Genomic DNA, 17,065 nt, shown 5'->3' with positions numbered 1-17,065 from the left:
CTCACTTATCTCCAACCCTGCTGGGCCCAGCCCTGCCGGCGGAACCGAAACAGGCCCAGGCCGACCCCGTCCTGCCAGCTGCTGAGCGGGACGTGCCGGGGGCAAGGCTGTTCAGACTCATCACCAACAGCACAACTTCTCCGCTCAGCTCCTCACACCAAACTGTCCAGCAGTGCTCACCACAGTTCACTGCAACTGGGCGGCCGATGACAAACTAATGAACTCTCTCCTAATTGCTGTTGCTCTCCCAGGTCACCCTGTACCCTCAGACTCTTTGGAACTTGATGCAAGGCCCGCTTCGGCCTTTGTGAGTCTTCCCTGAGAGCTGAACAAACCCTGGTCCAAATCCCCGGGAATTCAACTCCTCATACCTTCGCCTAATCAAACGAAATTCATCTTTGCTTTATCCCAACTGCCAGGCAACATTTCTCACGAGAGTTATTTTTTCCATGTGGTACATATGCCTTGCATATTTCCTATAATCCAGGAGTCAGTCAGCATTAACATGCCATCACTTGTTTATGACGTATAAATGAGGCAGTTAAAGGTGTCCGTTTTCAGAACGGTGGACAGGAGGATCACTTTTGCCATTCCCATTAAACTTTATGAGAAACATGGGGCTTGAAGCCAAATTAATTCTCCTACACCAAGCTAAAAATGAACCCCTAAATGTTATTATGCCTGCTGTGTTTGGTTTCTGTATTTACACTTCAGGCATACAGTTACTGACCAAACTAAAAGAACTGATAGTATCTATGCCAGAAAGCAAGTATTTCCCCAGGAGAAAATAGAGTATGGTATTTTACAGTATTGGATGTGAACTCTACTGTATGTAGGCATATAAAATATTTTTTAAAGCCAAATAACCAAGGTCTGCAAGCCTTAGCAGTTGTTTGAAATTTTGTTAATGAATTTTACAGAGCTGTCCAGTTATTTGAACAACATGCCCAAGGGAGAGAAGCTTCTGGAATGAAAAATGTTGTAGGCAGAAAAAACAGGGAAAGGAAGAGGTTGCAGTAAAAGCAGAGGCTGAAAAGAACCTCTGAAAAGAAAGGTAGCTCATACGCATACAGCCAGACCTCAGAGGGGATGTACTTCTGTGCATCTTCCCAAAGCCCTGGGCAGCCAGAGGGACTTCCACACCAACGAAATGGACTTTTTGGAAAATACATTTTCTCAGAGCAAGACCTCTGTGCTGCTGATAGCAATGAGTGATCCATGCAGACCAAGAGCATACTTCTTATCAAAAAAAAAAGCTTTTAATTCTCTACTCATGTCACTAAACAAGCAGTTTTATTTCATGATGCACATTTAACAGACAGGTGAACTCTGGCATCCAAAGGCTGAACAAATTCCTGCTTTCCAGCTTATACCACAATATACTGTTTTCCTCAAATATAGATTCCATTTTACATCCCCTATGTGCCTTGTCCCACAATAAAAGTTACCTTGTCTCATGTACTTTCTTAACGTTACGTTACAATATTTTTGATTATTATTTAATAATAGTGCATGATTAAAACAGCAGGTTAAAATGCTCCTTTTTCCACTACATTCAGAGTACACACAGAAATTTTCATTCCACATGCAATATTAAGTAGAATTTTCAAGTTCTCATAAAGACTATAAACATAATACAATTTTCTTGAGGTAATAAAATACAACCCTCTGAGACATTCAATTTCTTATCTAGTCATGCCTTTCATGTTGTATCTGGCTATTATTTTAGCATGCTGGATGTCTATGAGATTTCTATGTTTACAACTTATTTGACGACATGGTCTTCTTGTAACATAGTTTTCTTGTCTCGCTTAGTAAACCTCTAGTAAAAATGGCAACAGGGTTTACATTTTGTTTTAAGCCTTTCTTAAAAAAACAACCACAATGACAGATGTGTGGCAATAAGGCCTCATGCCTATCCCAGAATCTGCCTAGAATTTTATTACACTGGAGCTATTCTAGACTTCTTCAGATACTTTTGTTCGGGTTCTTGGATGGTGTCGAGCTATTGTATCTTTAATTACTGGACACTTGCTACACAGCTTGCAGAGATACTTCTTCCTATTTCCTCTGTTGTTACAAGCATCCATTTCACTTACTCTTGCTGGGAAGGGTTTGGGGCTGAATAAAAACAAGTCTGAAAATGTTTAATTGGCTTTCAGGCTAGCTTAAAAAGTCCTAACATTTTCATCTGTTCAAATCTGAACCTAGCCCAAGGTTGTATGCATACCTGTATTAAACATGAAATGCAGGACTGAAATAACAGCTAAGAAGTATGGCTGTAGTAGCAAGGCCAGGAAACTTGCAGCAAAGCTTATCTTTAGTACACACAGAGTACCCAGCAATTGCCAGGGGTGGCTGTCCTCTGAGTTTCCTCCAGCTGTGAATAATGTATTTCTGGAGCAGAATGTTCTGAACAAGAATGCAGTATTTTGATTGACACTTGTAATACAGCAACTTCTTGGAGAAATAATATTTCGCAGGTCTGTGTTTGTATGTCTGTAGGACCCCAAAGAATGACGAATTACCTCATCCTTGCCATTTTTCATCATCTCTAGAATTCTCTTCTCACTGATGCTTTCTAAATTCCTTTACTGGTCTGTACTTCAGAAAAGCAGAACATTTACTAAAACGCAAGAAACATATAATCGCTAAATTTTGTCACAAATCGATTTTAGCTGTATTGCCTTGTATTGTATTTGTTTCTGTATGAGATTTTGCAACACCAATTAAAACAAAAAGGTAGCAAAGGGTAAGACTTTTGTATTTGGGCATCATGTATTCTAATGCAATGAAACATTTAGACATGAGGTTTTAGACCAAGCCTTAATGAACACAAGTTCATTCACTACCTGAAGAACTGAGAACCTGTGTCAGATTTTGTACTCCTCCAAGTTCACAGGTGGTTGGATGCATGGATTTAAAGCAGGACCGTCTCATTTCTGGCTAACATGAAGCACGGAGGTAAGAGGATGAAGCAACTAAGAGAAGAATCTTTTTAAGCAGCACTTAGGTCAATCCTTTTAAACTTTACTGGGGATTTACTTCAGGAGAAGCTTACCTGTGTGGTGACCAGTACTGTGCAAAACCTTTGTTACAAATGACAAACCGTGGACCAGGTTGAAAACATATTTTGTTGAACATGTGCCAATGAATGAGTGGATTTGAACTGATTAATATTTTCAGATAGAAAACATGCATAGGTTGATAACATCTGAGGTCAAAACTTTGCAATATCAAAGCATGTTTGCTGATTTTGGCAGAGTTTCTCTTTCAGATTTGGAGCTTGAAGCCTAACACAGGTTGAATGTATACAAAGCAAAAGTGGGAAAAAATAATATTTGCACAGAGCTCTGCAAACTGACCCATACTCAGTTCTAATGAGAACATAATGGTTTATCCAGCTGCAGAAGAACAGAAGCAAGAAGTGTAAGAGAAATTCCTCCACTTTCCTAATTTTAAAGATATGTTTGGATTTTAGCAGAAATGGGAGATTCTTTTTTTTTTTTTTTCCCCTGGATGCATGCATGTGTACTTTAAAAACTGCATCACTTGCACTTTAAACTACATTAAAACATGTTTAAGCCAGAATGGAAGATATGCTTCCACTGAGAGCAATGGAAAAAAAAGAAAACCAACCCATATGACTGACTTTATAAATCTTTGGATTATACTGCAGTCTGTGGGGTATCTTCTATCTAAACTACCGTAACCCACAAGGGGATTAGAATGGATAGTCTCTCGTTCACTCGCTCCTCTGAGTCACAGCACTAGCAAATAGACCCACGGTGCAGTGTGGGCAGACAGGAAACCACTAAAGCCAGAGCAGTGATTATGTGCATGCTCTGTGAGACACATCGAGCAGTGAGCCGAAATGTTTGTGTGTGTCAGATCAATCTTTTCACTGACCAGGACAGCTGTACTCACAGGGGGATCACCAATCATCCTGCTAGGAACTGCTTCTGTCCTTCAACAGGCAATTAACGTGAGTCCATTACAGCTCCCTGGAGGCCCCTGGGGGGCTGCAAAAGGCATTGACTGAAAGGTCAGAAACCTCATGAGGACAGGAAAGAAGCTGTGCCTGGCGAAATGGAGTGGAAAGCAGTAGCTATTTGTCACCCGCTAGTAATTCAAAAAAAGAGGGGGGGTGGGGAGAGAAGGGGCTGAAGGGGGTCCAAGCGTTGTGCACAATTGCAAGCACGCGGCAGTAGTAAGAGCATAAATAGAAGCTTCAGGAGACCCTTCTTGGGACGAAGATTTTATCAGATATTGTAGCTGGAGGAAGAGTCAACAAATCCCACTCAACTAATTCTACAAAGGGACTGGAAGTGAAAAAGTACATGGGCTGATTAATAGCCCACTATAGCCCCAAGAAAATCACGGTAAGGAGTCCCTGGGGTCTGAGGTTCACCACTATGAAACAAACATCTCAGAAGAGAACCCACAAGAACTGAAGTGACCAGGGAGCACACAGAGTGGCATTCATAAGAAGCAATCTCCACTAAGAAGCAACTGCTGATGTGTTCAGTGGTAGAAAAGCAACACACACGGTGCTCGGGGGATATGTTAGAGACTGCTGCTCTCTATTTCTATTTCAGACTTCTGGTCAAGACAACCATATTGGTGTGTTCTTGGAGGGCTCATTTAAACGCCTACGCATATCTCACCAAGCATACCACCAACCAACCCGGCAGTTCTACTACGGACATGCAATCAAGTAATGCCAGGTAGGTGGCCAAGAGTCAGCCTATACAGAAGACTTAATTTGCACTAGTTTGCAAGAAGTTAGACTGAGTTAATTCATGATGCTAATCCAGAATAACTTTCACCCACTTCATGAGTGAACTTTCACCCACAGCATTCAGCTGAAGTACTAGCACTGTTTTTCTTTCCGGTGATAAGAATACTTCACAGAGATCTAGCAGTACCTGGGTAATCGATAGAACAAGCTGAAATATTGCAAATGTTAACTCTTCAACAACAACAGAACTTAGACTGTGAATAGCAAGAATTAAATTAGTGAAAAACTTGTAAAATTCTTTGGACATGGTTTTGAATGGTTTGTGTAATTGAAATTTTATTTGATGAACAAAACCTAAACTGCATAAAATGACAGAAAGACATAATCTACAAACTAGGTATTGATATGTCCCATTTTCACAAGACTGCACAGGGACCTTAAACAACATGAGCTCTACTGCTTGCTGGCAGAAACCATGGTAAACTTTGACTCAGTTTGCAAAATCTTCGGTGTACTTTAGATGATGTAAAATTTCCGTATTTTACTTTCATGCAAAACAAATATTGGTGACTGTGGTCTTTGTTTGTAGAGAGATGTAGATAACAAGTTTGGATTATTTATAATGGTATAAGATGTTTGACCTTGCTGAGCACCCATCACTGACTGAGTGACTGAAAAGCCTGGCAGATAATTGAGCATGGGTTTGTTGTATACTGTTGTTTTGTCCCACCTGCAGCTTTACCAGACCTCCCAGCTGTATTTGTCATAGGCAAGGGCAAGAATTTCCACATATATTTCAACATTTGCCTCCTGATTACAGTGTAACAAACTGGACTCACTTAAGTGGCCTATAGCTCCAGCACGGCAGAGGAAGTTCATGGTGTGTTTCTTACCCATTTCCCCAGACAATTCCTTCTAACAAAATTCTGTTATCTTCCAACCATCTCTTCCTACTGTCTCTCTTATTTCCTGGGTTCAGACTTCATTTGTTCACCGCTTTCAAGATCTGATGCAGGAGTACAAGAATACACACACACACCCCCGAACAGTTTCTCCGAGGTAAGTGAACACGCACTGGATTTACGCAAACCGGAACTCCTCTAAGTGGCACAATATTGAAACCTTTCTGCTCTGCTATTAACTGCATTGTTCCCCCTCCCTTGCGTTCCCTCTTCCAAAATGCCTCAGACTACAATAAAGGGTCTCAAACGTTTGTTTATTCCTGAGGGCTGCCTGCATGCATTTATTCCACTCAGCACCGCAGGTCATTACCCTTTGTGACACTGACAGTATCAGCAGGTTGATGTTTAATAGAAGCTGCCGATTAGTATCCAAGATACCAGTTAACAAGACAGTTTCTTTTAATGGCTTGTATTGATGAATGAATTAATGAAATTCCACAACGTCTTTATGTGCAGGGAGTACTTGTGTGACACCCTTGGGCAGCACACAAACCACCCCCACTGATGTTTGTGTTTGGGCTGCCAGCAGGCTACAAGGGTGCCCCTCAATCCAGAGAGCGGCGATGGAAACACCTGGGAAGATCCACAGGCGGTGACTTCAGCGCTGCTGTACGCGCCTGCTGTCACCATGTACGGCCCAGCCTGCACGCTTAGGAAAGCTGGAAGAACAAAATTCCAGCAGCTGGTCCAAGTGCCATGCGGGACAGGACCACCCAAAGTACTGGCACTAGGGGAGCTCTCTAACTTGGACTGACACTTTAAATTTTCAGTGGTCAACCCACTTCTTTAAGCATCTAAAGAGATGCATAGTGAGATGAACACACTGAGACAAGTTTGCTCTAACTTTAATTGGAAGACCATTAATATCGAGTGCTCAATTTTATTTGCTATCAAGTAAGGCTTCTGCTTTTTAAGGGTACTTGAACTTTTCTAGGAGTGTCAGAACCATCACGCTATTAGAACCTGAAGTAAATACTACCAGTGTTAGCAGTATTGTTGCCTCTTGAAGCCAGATTTGCTAAGTAGGAAACAGATTTGCATAGATATCCACTTTGCATTGAAAACAAAAGGTAAAGGTATACAATTGTGTAGCATCAAGATTTGGGGCACAGTACCAGCTACTGCAGTGCTGACATCACCTCGGGCATGCTGAGACATCTTTCTTAAGGACCAACATTTTGGTTTGCAAAAATTAGCAACTGAATGAAACAACTATCTCCTGGGCAACTGGAGGTGCCACCAGGGAGCCAGACCCCAACCAGCGCTTTCCAGTGACACCTAGAAAACTCAGCTGAGATGCCCCACGGGTTCAGAGACAGGGCACAGGAGCCAGCTGTCCTAACCTGATTTTGGCTGGGACAGTTGAGGGCCAACACTTCGTGTGTATGCAAGAATCATATGATTTATCTTTCCACCACTACATAAATTCCATTTCCTTTACCAAACATGGAAATTATGACTCCCATCATCCCGCACTCATGGTACGAAGGAGTTCCAAGTTCGAGATCACAGAGCAAGCTCTGAGCAGGACGATCCATCGGGATGGCACCACGCGCTGTCCTGCTGCAACAGGCTTTGGTGCTGGAAGGCACAGGCTGCCCAGTGTGTCGCCCCAGCTAAGGCAGAGCTGCCCCAGCACTGCTTCCAACGCTGAAACCAGCTTGCAGGGGGCACGTGCAGGGCTATTTGCATGGTGTCCCTATGCACCATGCAAGCAAAGCCTACAACAGCAACAACTAAGAGGATGCGCCACGATCATAGGACATACATCCCCAAACTATCAAGCCACTGTCTGCCACTTTCTGTCTTCGAAAAGAGAGAAAACAGTAAAACCTTACTGACTGAAGGCTTTCATTCACTATTTGGGGACAGTTCCTTATGACGCCATCAGACATTTGTGTAATTTATCACAAGTTCATGAGAGCAGTTAACTCCTGAATGGCCATCTAAATTAAGTTAACATAGCTTGCCTAGCTGTGTACAACAGAGGAATTTGAGACTTGACACTTGTAAGCAAGAGAACAGAGTCTGCACTGGTTAAGAAGTGGCAGTTACCTGTGAATGCCAAGGGGGAGGGAAGCAGTACAGTGGTACAGTGAAAAAAAAAAAATCTATTTTATTTGAGCCCAAGCATTTTGCTGTCTTTCTTAAGAAGCCAAGTAGCAGTGCAGAACATAATACTCCATGTATCAGCCCTTTAGCAGAAAGATGGAGAATAGATTTGCATTCAGCTAACTGATCAAATGTTAAGAATTTAATTGCCTTAATAGTTTAATTTTATTTTTCTCTAATCTAATTAAAGAGAAGTGTGTGGGGGGAACCAATTGGTGGGGAGGGGAATGCCTTCATGTCTGCAATATAGAAAACCTTCCGTTCCCTACGTTGCTTTAGCACAGTCAGTGCTGGATGTCAACAGATTACTGTTTCCTGCTAATTATCCCACTTTTTTACTGGACTGTTCTTAAAAACTTTCCGTAAAGGCTTTAATAGCAGGCATTCATTTCTGCTACAGATAAGGTGCGTTTAGCTTCTTATATGTAGTAATTTAATAGGAACCCAGATCTAATTTAATAGATCCTTTATGTCTCTGTCAAAGACTGTTAACATTGATTGGTGCAATGTCTTATAGAAGTCAGTAAATACATTAATCTCTTGAGAGCTTGCGACAACAATTCTGTTAACAGCATGAACAATACAGATGGACAAACCATTATTGAATAAATGAAGAACTGAACCAAAAACCTGCAGCAAACCAAGTCGGAACAACGCTGGACATCAGAGCATCACTGGTATTCGCTGGATCACTGAATACCACTAAATCTGGACCAGGTCTACTGAAGTTTTAGAAGGAACAGGCTGAATTAGTTAATATATGCTAACCCATTTTATTAAAGTTCAATTTAAAAGCAGGACAAGTTTTTAACTCAGCCAGGTAGCATATGCTAAACACAATACTTTTTTCTAGACATAATATCCAAAGAGTGCTATCGTTACTTGCTAGCACTGTATCTGTAAGTCCAACCATAGGGAAAGATTCAGGAGTTTACATAACCAAACCTCCAACCCTTTGGGGACTTGCCAACCACAAATGGGAAACAGAATGGCCAGCGGGCCACAGAAAATGTGTCTGAACCCCTTTATCTATCTACAACATTTTTCTTGATTCATTCCACTGTCACCATTATTACTGTCTCCTGTGGCACATATATAATGGTGAAACTCATTTCCTTTGGTTAACAGCCAGTAGTTTTCTAGGAGTCCAGCCTGCAAAGGAATGGATGTGTGCTAGATGCAGACTAACAGACCCATCCTAGCTATGAAAGCTGGCCAACAAAACCAGATAGGAAACTTCTTCATGTCACTCATAGGACACAGCAGATGTATTTGCTGTTTATTCATTTTTCTGTCTGCCTGTACTTCCTACATTTCACTTTCCGTACGTAGTGGTTTGGGAAGCCGTGCCTGGGACTTCACTCCTGCTGGATGCTGAACATCCACAACTCCAACTGCCTTGAAAGGCTGACCAAGTGTCCAACTCCTTGCCTGAAGTGCTCAACAACTGCCACAGTAGATTTTTCCTACGAGCAACTGCTCATCATTGGTCCATTAACAAAGAGAAGATTTATGTAAATATTAGTGACTGATCCAAAGGCATTCTGTGCAGCATATCATTTTCTCCTTTTTATTTCAAAGCCAGCCTATAACAGAGGTTGGGTAGGAAGCAAAAGGAAAGTATCATGGCAGGAATATCAGTGTATTTTGGATGCAAAGCAGAAGCTTATCTGTTTTACTACTGCAGCACCAGAGAAAATCAATTTTGACACAGAACTGCCACTTTACAAGCAAATAACTATACTTTCCAATAACCTAATCTGTGCAAAGCCTACTGAAAATTCCCTAAAGAACCAGTAGTTAAAACCTCCATTAAATCAAAGGGTTTAATATGGGAAGGGAAGAGAGGATGCAGTTTGACTTGGGAATGTAATGGACTCAGTGGGGAAATAAATATGTTGTTTTATGTGTACAGTTACAGAATTTGAGAACACAGCATTCATTTCAAAGGGAATTCTCTTGCTGTGCAACTTATTCCTAAACAGATGTGATTTTTGCTTATTCAAAAACATTTAGGTAACAATTACAGCATAATAAATTATAATTGCCATCATCTTCCAGCTATGCTACGACTTCTATGCAAACACAAAGAAAATAAAATTACATAGATCTGTAAATCCTATTTTCAGGTAGCTTAGAGCACTGACAAAACACTTCTTTATTTTACTTAGAATGAACAATATTTTTAAATCTTTATCATAAAAATGAAAAGGCTGTATCTGTTGAGTAGTCCGGCAGACTGATATGGTCTATTTTACACAACTGTTGCTTAAAGAGGGCCTAATTCTAAGCAAGTTAATTATCTTCTAGAAGCCTATATTTTACTCTTATGTTTTATATTAGGAGTCTCTTTAAAGAAGTTTCCAAGCTGACATTTTAATTAAGTAGGGCATGACCACTGTTCAAACACTGAAGAAGGAAAAAATAGCTAGAAATTGAAAAACAGGATTTTCATTACTGTATATTATAGATCTCATGTGAACCCAACAGTTTGTATGAATGTAAATCATTGTACAACATTTCAGACAGCTGTAACTTAGAGGTGGAATTGTACAAGGTAACTCAAAAATAATCCCCGTGAAGACAGAAACTCTTCATTAAACTTAATAGAGCTTTACTAAACTTTCATGGTAGTATATTGCTGATTTCCTCCTCATTTACTTCTGTAGCATTAGAAACCAAGCTCAGTGTTTTATACTGTAAAACTCTGCGTGTCAGGATCTGACATTTATTGTCTACAGTGTCTCCTGATCTGACAGTTCAGAATCTAAACCTGAATTCTGTTTAGCAGTATGCAATGTTAATCTTTTACTTGCTGCAAATTTTAAAAAATGTTCCTATGAGAATGGCTAAGTCCACATAGGGCTGACAGGGCTTCTTTCCTGTCCTCCTCGGGTTACAGACCAAGGCATTCTAAACCAAGAGACATGGGCATGCTACAGCAGGTGCCAAAGGTAGAAAATCAGTATATCTAGGAGGGACATTTGAAGAAGTGAAAAATTTGCCGCAGCATAACAAAAGACCATGACGCCAACAAGAGGTCACCATGAAGAGACTCGAGGTGCTGCTTTACAAAACCTGAAGCAAAAGTGAAGGTTTTACCAGCAAGGAGAACTTGGTTTGGTGTGAGCCATTCAAAAATCAAAGCATATAAATTTCTGATGAGATACAAGCCATAAGGTTCTGGAGAAATGCCAGTAGGTCCAAATGGGATGCGAAGACTTCAGATTTTTCATGAGAGGTCAAAGAGTGCTCCAGAGCGCTGGGAGACAGGCAGGTAAGTATTCAGGTTTGCTACCTTGGCTCACTTTGTAATCTCTTTTGCATGCTCTCTCCCCTAAGTAACAAAGTGGTTTGGGATCCTGGGAAAAGCTTATCTGTGCCTGTGCTGTGCTTGTTGTGTGTACCACAAGAGATACACTAGTAAGTAAAAAAAAAAACAACCTCAAGCCTTGAGTGGGTTTCTCAGAAACATCCAAGAGGACTTGGGGAAAGCTGACAGAAAAACACACACTGCAAAACGTAACTGCTGCAAAGACAGATCTACATGTGGAATATGTTTCTACAAACCCAAAGCCAATAACCAACTCCGACCTAGCCTCTGCAAGGGAAAGCAGCATGGGATGGAGGGTCCCAAACTCTTAAAACATCCTGCCAGATGTCTGGCCAGGGGAGCACAACCAGACCCCTTCCAGTAAGACTTGATTAGACAAATTACAGTATGTAAGAACTAACGGAACACTTCAACCACAAAGAAACCTAACAAAGACAAACACAAAGCATATTTCCATCCACTATTATGACCTGACAATAGCTCTTTCAACAAAAGGAGATACTGAAGTTGCCATTTCAATGACTAGTACGGTGTTCTTTTTTTCTGTAAGATCCCTCCACCGTATAGAAGCAATTACCCACTGAAGTTACCCAGGCAGGGTCTTGGCAAACATCGACTACAGCCTTCGAGTGTGTTAAAAGGACACTAACTGTTAAAGCAGGAGTGAATCTGAAGTCACTACAGCTACCGAGTGTCCAAAGAGCCCCTGTTTGCTGGGTGGCTGCGCAGAACTCACATCCTTTCTTGCTCTGACTGTAAGCTCTTCGGTCAGGATGAGGCACACATTCTGAGGCCTGCACTTGTTAAGAGGCACTGACAGCAGGAAGCAGTGAAAACAGACCGGGTAAAGAGAATCTGAACGGTCTCACAAACCAGGTTTGCTCCAAGGACTATACAATTTTTCACTGCAAGATGAGTTCAGTTACTTCATCTGCCCACTACCTTTATTTTCACTCTCCTTTCTTTTATTTCATTATTTGACAGTGGTCGGAAAAGATCAGTGCAGGCCTAACTGTATTTATGCTTTGTTTCTGCCTCCTATTTATACTATACTGCAGTATTATGATTTTTCTGGAGCCAACAGGGAATTTTCTGATAAAACAGTTTTTTTGTTTTTTTTTTGGCCAGGAAATAATAACTCTCCAAGATAAATTTTTTTCACGGAAGTGTCAGATTCAGCAGAATTTCACTGAAATACATTTTAAGGCCCAGGAACAGATTTCTGGTGGTAACTTCGGAGAGCTACAGAACGATCCCCAAGCCTAGTGGCTGGTGGACTCACTTTAAGGACCCCAAATCCAGTTCCAAGGCTACCTGTATCTCCCAAAGGGCAGAGAAAAGCACCACCTTTTGAGTCAACCTTTCTGGATGCTGATTCTGAAGACACATTTCTAAAGTTCTCATTGGATTTAAGCCCAGCCTGGAACAGGAACATTCACAAAGCCTTGACAATTGTTGAGAGACAGAAAGAACATTACCCACTCATCTCATGCCTGTTCCTTTTTTAAATAGCATAACCCCTTCAGAAGACCAACCGTACTCTAAGCATTACTAGGAAAAAGGTTTTCATTTCCATGCTCGTGTTACAACGAGATACACTTCAGCAAGAAGTTAAAAATCATCGCTTGTCCTCCAGCATCACACTTCTTGGTGACACTCTCACATTGAAACAAGGAAGCAGCCCCAGAGACTTAAACTGAGAGTACAGACAGGCTGCTGAACAGTTAATGTGCTTACTATATACATCTTTTCACCTACTGCTAATAGAATTGACCTTAGGCTCTTTTCAGACATCACTAAAGCGTTACAGCAGTTACGTTAGAAATCAATTATAAAATGCAACTTCTATTCATTACTATTTATCAAACTTTTGTAACTGATAACAATTTGAAAGTCTAATTCTCAAAAAAAAAAAGAGAATGTAGGATCTGTATTTGTTTAATAAAGAATAGTTTTCAAGGACAGACTAGTAGGGTATTTTGTTCCTTTTAAAATAATAATGGGATTTTAAAAGTTGTTTTAAACATTTCTTTCTCTAGCATTGAAGGGATGCAAGCGCCTCCGTAAGTCAGAATGCAACTGATGTCTACACCATGTGGTATGGAGAAACGCCAGAGTTTTCAAACTTTTTTATGGAAAACACATAAACAATTCAAAGACGGAGAAAAGGTCAGCAGAATCACAGGACTTGGGTTCTCCCTGGTGAAAGACAGTTTTTACCATTTTGAGAAAGGAACCCAAGCTTCATCAGTGACAGGCACCCAGGATGCCAGACGGTCTGTGTAGGACTGGACTGCTTTGTGAATCATTTTCATGATAGAAAGCCAGGATCCGTTCATGCTCCCATGCCATCACATCCAGGAAACTACATATAAAAGAGGTTTCATGCCTTACCTATCTTTTTCATGGAAGGCTTTCTTTAATTTGACCTAAAAAAGACCTTAAGTTGCTGAGTTCTTTCTTGAAGAAGACAACCTTATACTTATACCCCAAGGCACTATTTCAGGGAACTTCAGGAAGGAATTTTAAGGCTGCAGAAGGGATGCAGTCAAGCTAAGCGGTATTCAATTAGCCTGAGTTTTAGATACAAATGCTGTTTTTCTCAGAGAAAGCAGCAGGCAAAAGAGGAAGGAACTACCATCACTGACAAAATCCAGCTGTACCCCATCAGCAGCAAAGGTTTCCCTTTCCACCTAATCTTTCATCACTTCTTTTGTTTCCTTTAGAAAAATATTTATTCTTAACAAGATGCCTGGGTTGCATTTAACTTTCTACGGAGTAAAATGAAAATCAAGTTCACACTCTACTTAAATATTTCAAGGCAAAGAGAAGGAAGACGGTAAAATCAAACAAACAAAAAAGTCTTTGAAAAACACTTATTTTTCTTAAGACCTTGGGGAAAGAGTTGAACTTACAGGAGTCACAGAGTGAAAGAAAACATTTTATCAACTGGGCCACCTGGCACTCTGTCTAATGCTTTCAAAAAACCAATAGGGCAGAATGACTGTCAGAAATTCATTTAAACAGTCTGTTAATTTTGATCCTCTACAAAAGGTTAGCAACCAATGCATTTAAAAGGCACAGGATTTAATGGGTCTGCTCCATTTTAGAGCTACAGCAGAAGAATCCATTTTCAGGGTTAGAGAAGTGGCAAATGGTCTCAAAAAGGTGGGTTAAAGCGTGACAACTGACCTGGAAACTAAATGATGCGTAAAAAAATCCCAGAGAAATCGGATAATCTAGAACTCCTGAAATTTCTTCAAATCCCAAGGACTTTTGGGCACAGCTGTAATACTAGTGAAAGACAACAGCGTATTCAGATGGCCTCATCTTCTCTGATGTACAAATACATTTAGGAACCTCAAACTGGCACAGAGTAGGACGCAGCAAGGTCAAAGACAGGCACCTCCCAGTCAATGATCAGATGGCTACAGAAAACTTCTTCATCACCTCTTCAACTACCTTCATACTTTAGCGTTGTTAGATAGCAGAAACTCCTGGTGTGGCAACTACAGGAAGCGGTTCCGCAGAACACCACATTTAAGGAAGCACTGGATGCATTTTTTTGTTTGTTCTTCTGATACAAGTTAGGAATCACATCAGGAATCAACGCAACACCAGGAGACTATCAGAAACCATAGTAATAATCTCTTGACGTGGAAAGACCAACTTTTTTTACTTCAGTCTAAGATGGGGCTCTGGCATTAAGGAGTTTAATGCTGCCCTGCATTTGGAGTTCGCCTTACAACCTCTTTCCTTGTAACGTATGTCCCTCATTTTGTTCATCTCTTCCATTTTCTGATGCGTCAGCATCCTGCTTTAGATCTTTAGTAGATTGAAAGGTGTGCCCTGCGGGTTACACTCTCTCTAAATCATCCGTGATGTATTACGCTTGGCTTAAACGACTGAGTCTCATTTGCACAATTGCCCTATTAATTTACTCATCATTGATTTACACCACTTTTGTTGGAAATCCTCCACCAGACCTCTATTTTCCATGCACTCTCAAAAGCTCCGTTCCAGTCTTTTTCTCCCCTATCACCCTCCCTGTCTCATTTCTCTTCCATTTGTCTTCATTCATCTACCTCTTATCTTCTTCCTCCCTTTCCCTCCCACTGTTCTGTCTTCCTTCTGTTTCTTCTCGATTCTCCTCCAGTTCCCCCCTCCCTGCAAGTCTACCTCCTTGCTTCAGAGCAGCTAATAAATCTACTTTGAAAGGCCAGAAAACCCAGAAGATACAGGTGTAAAGGTAAAGGAACGTAAATAAATCAAGATTCCTCGTGAAGAGGAGCACCAGCTGTGACTTCATTTTGGAGCATTCAGAGACTGATGGGTGACTATCATTACCTTGGTTACAGTACTTGACTATGTCCTTGCATCTTTTTGTCTTCCCAAGAGGAGCTCAGTCTTTTAGTCCAGATCTTAGGTGTAGTTTTCAGCCCAATATATCACATGCCCCTGGCCTGGTGCCCTGACTGCCAGTTTGACTACCAAAGCAAACACTTCTATCTTTGCTGTCTTTCTCTAGGTAGCCAACAAAATGCTTGGATTTGATAGCACGTATAGAAATGTACATGTATACATTTTAAAAAACAGACAAATGTAACCAAATACTAGAGGAATTTTTAACCTTCTTGCCTGCAGGCTTTGTGTAAATTTGAACAAACACAATTATTTCTAAGCTTAAAGACTCACTCAATGTTTCCTTCATTCAAAATTTCAACAGAAAAAAAAGGGGCCAAAGTACAGAGAGTTAGACTAAGAGGACTACAAAGATTTACATATTCTCATCAGATAAATAAATAACCTATCCTTAATGCCACGTTCAACAGGACAAAGACAATAAGAAGAAGAGAGAAAAGAAAGGGAAAGGTTAAAATACCAGAACCCCCATAAAGCAGTACGCACACATAAGAAAATGAGCTTCTCACTCTTGGAAGTCAGCCACAATTGAAGAAAGACTCAAAAAGTCCTTAAAATGCCTGGCCATGCCCTTCCAGCAGAGGCTCAGAAGGAGTGCAGCATAGACCTGTGAAGTCTGAGTCTTGCTGATGAAGTATCACCTGACACGCATCTCCGAGAGACCAGAGGCTGGTGAAAACCAGGCACATGACAGAGCATTAAAGCCTGGTTTGATTCTTGGTAAAGACACAACACTCACTTTAAGAGCATTGCTTATATTTGCAACAAATATGAAAGAGCAACGGTTACCTGTCTGTCAGATTGTCTGCTTGAAAGAAAAAAATCCTTCTCCCTCTACAAAAGAAGACTAAACGACCAAGTTGACAACATTCTCCACCTCCTAAACCCAAATTAATGGCTATGCTGTGCAACTACAAGCTGGACAAGTCCGCAAACTTTCACCGCTTAGTTATTATCTGAAAAATAGCACGTAACTACAAAGTAATTACAGACTTCTAGAGATAATGTGCTGCAATAATACAGTATGTGAAGTTATCCATTTTATTCTCAACCTAATTTCCATGTAGTTTGCAATTTTAAGATTTAATAATGTAGTTGAGAAAATACAAATTGCTTGTATTACCACATATTTACATTGAACTGTACATAACATGTAATTACAGAGTCAACGGTTACTATGGAATTACAGTTTCTGTACAGTTCCTTGTGTCCTCCTATGTAAAGTGACAAAAGAATATTTCAGCATAGTGAAGAACAACCTGTAGCGATATGAAAGAAGAATGAAACTCCTACATCCACACAGCACAAGGGCAACATACGCAAAAATCTCAATGCAGAAGCACCCACTATCAACTTTCTTTGGTCCCCAAAGTCCTACAAAAGACCACTCTGCAGTTTCTGATTAATGTTATAGACCTCCACTGAAAGGGTTTTTATATTGCTGTACCTGAACTGCTGTCCAAGAAATTGACTGATTTTGATTGACTCATCCCA

General features: G+C 40.7%; 1 protein-coding gene and 1 long non-coding RNA gene across 6 annotated transcripts in view; one reads left to right on the top strand and one right to left on the bottom strand.

The window, feature by feature from the left end:
* AUTS2 (activator of transcription and developmental regulator AUTS2) overlaps nucleotides 1-17,065 on the bottom strand; it is a 761,884-nt gene that overhangs the window by 306,637 nt on the left and 438,182 nt on the right. The window lies entirely within an intron of this gene.
* On the top strand, nucleotides 2,633-7,793 carry LOC308180678. Its single transcript, XR_013941120.1, has 2 exons — nucleotides 2,633-3,985; nucleotides 4,599-7,793. It is a non-coding gene; the product is annotated as an uncharacterized lncRNA (long non-coding RNA).

Source organism: Anser brachyrhynchus (assembly GCF_964034855.1).
Source record: "Anser brachyrhynchus genome assembly, chromosome: 20".
Lineage (NCBI taxonomy): Eukaryota > Metazoa > Chordata > Aves > Anseriformes > Anatidae > Anser > Anser brachyrhynchus.
Note: the sequence above shows the minus strand (reverse complement) of the source record. Positions and strands in the feature narration are given on the sequence as shown.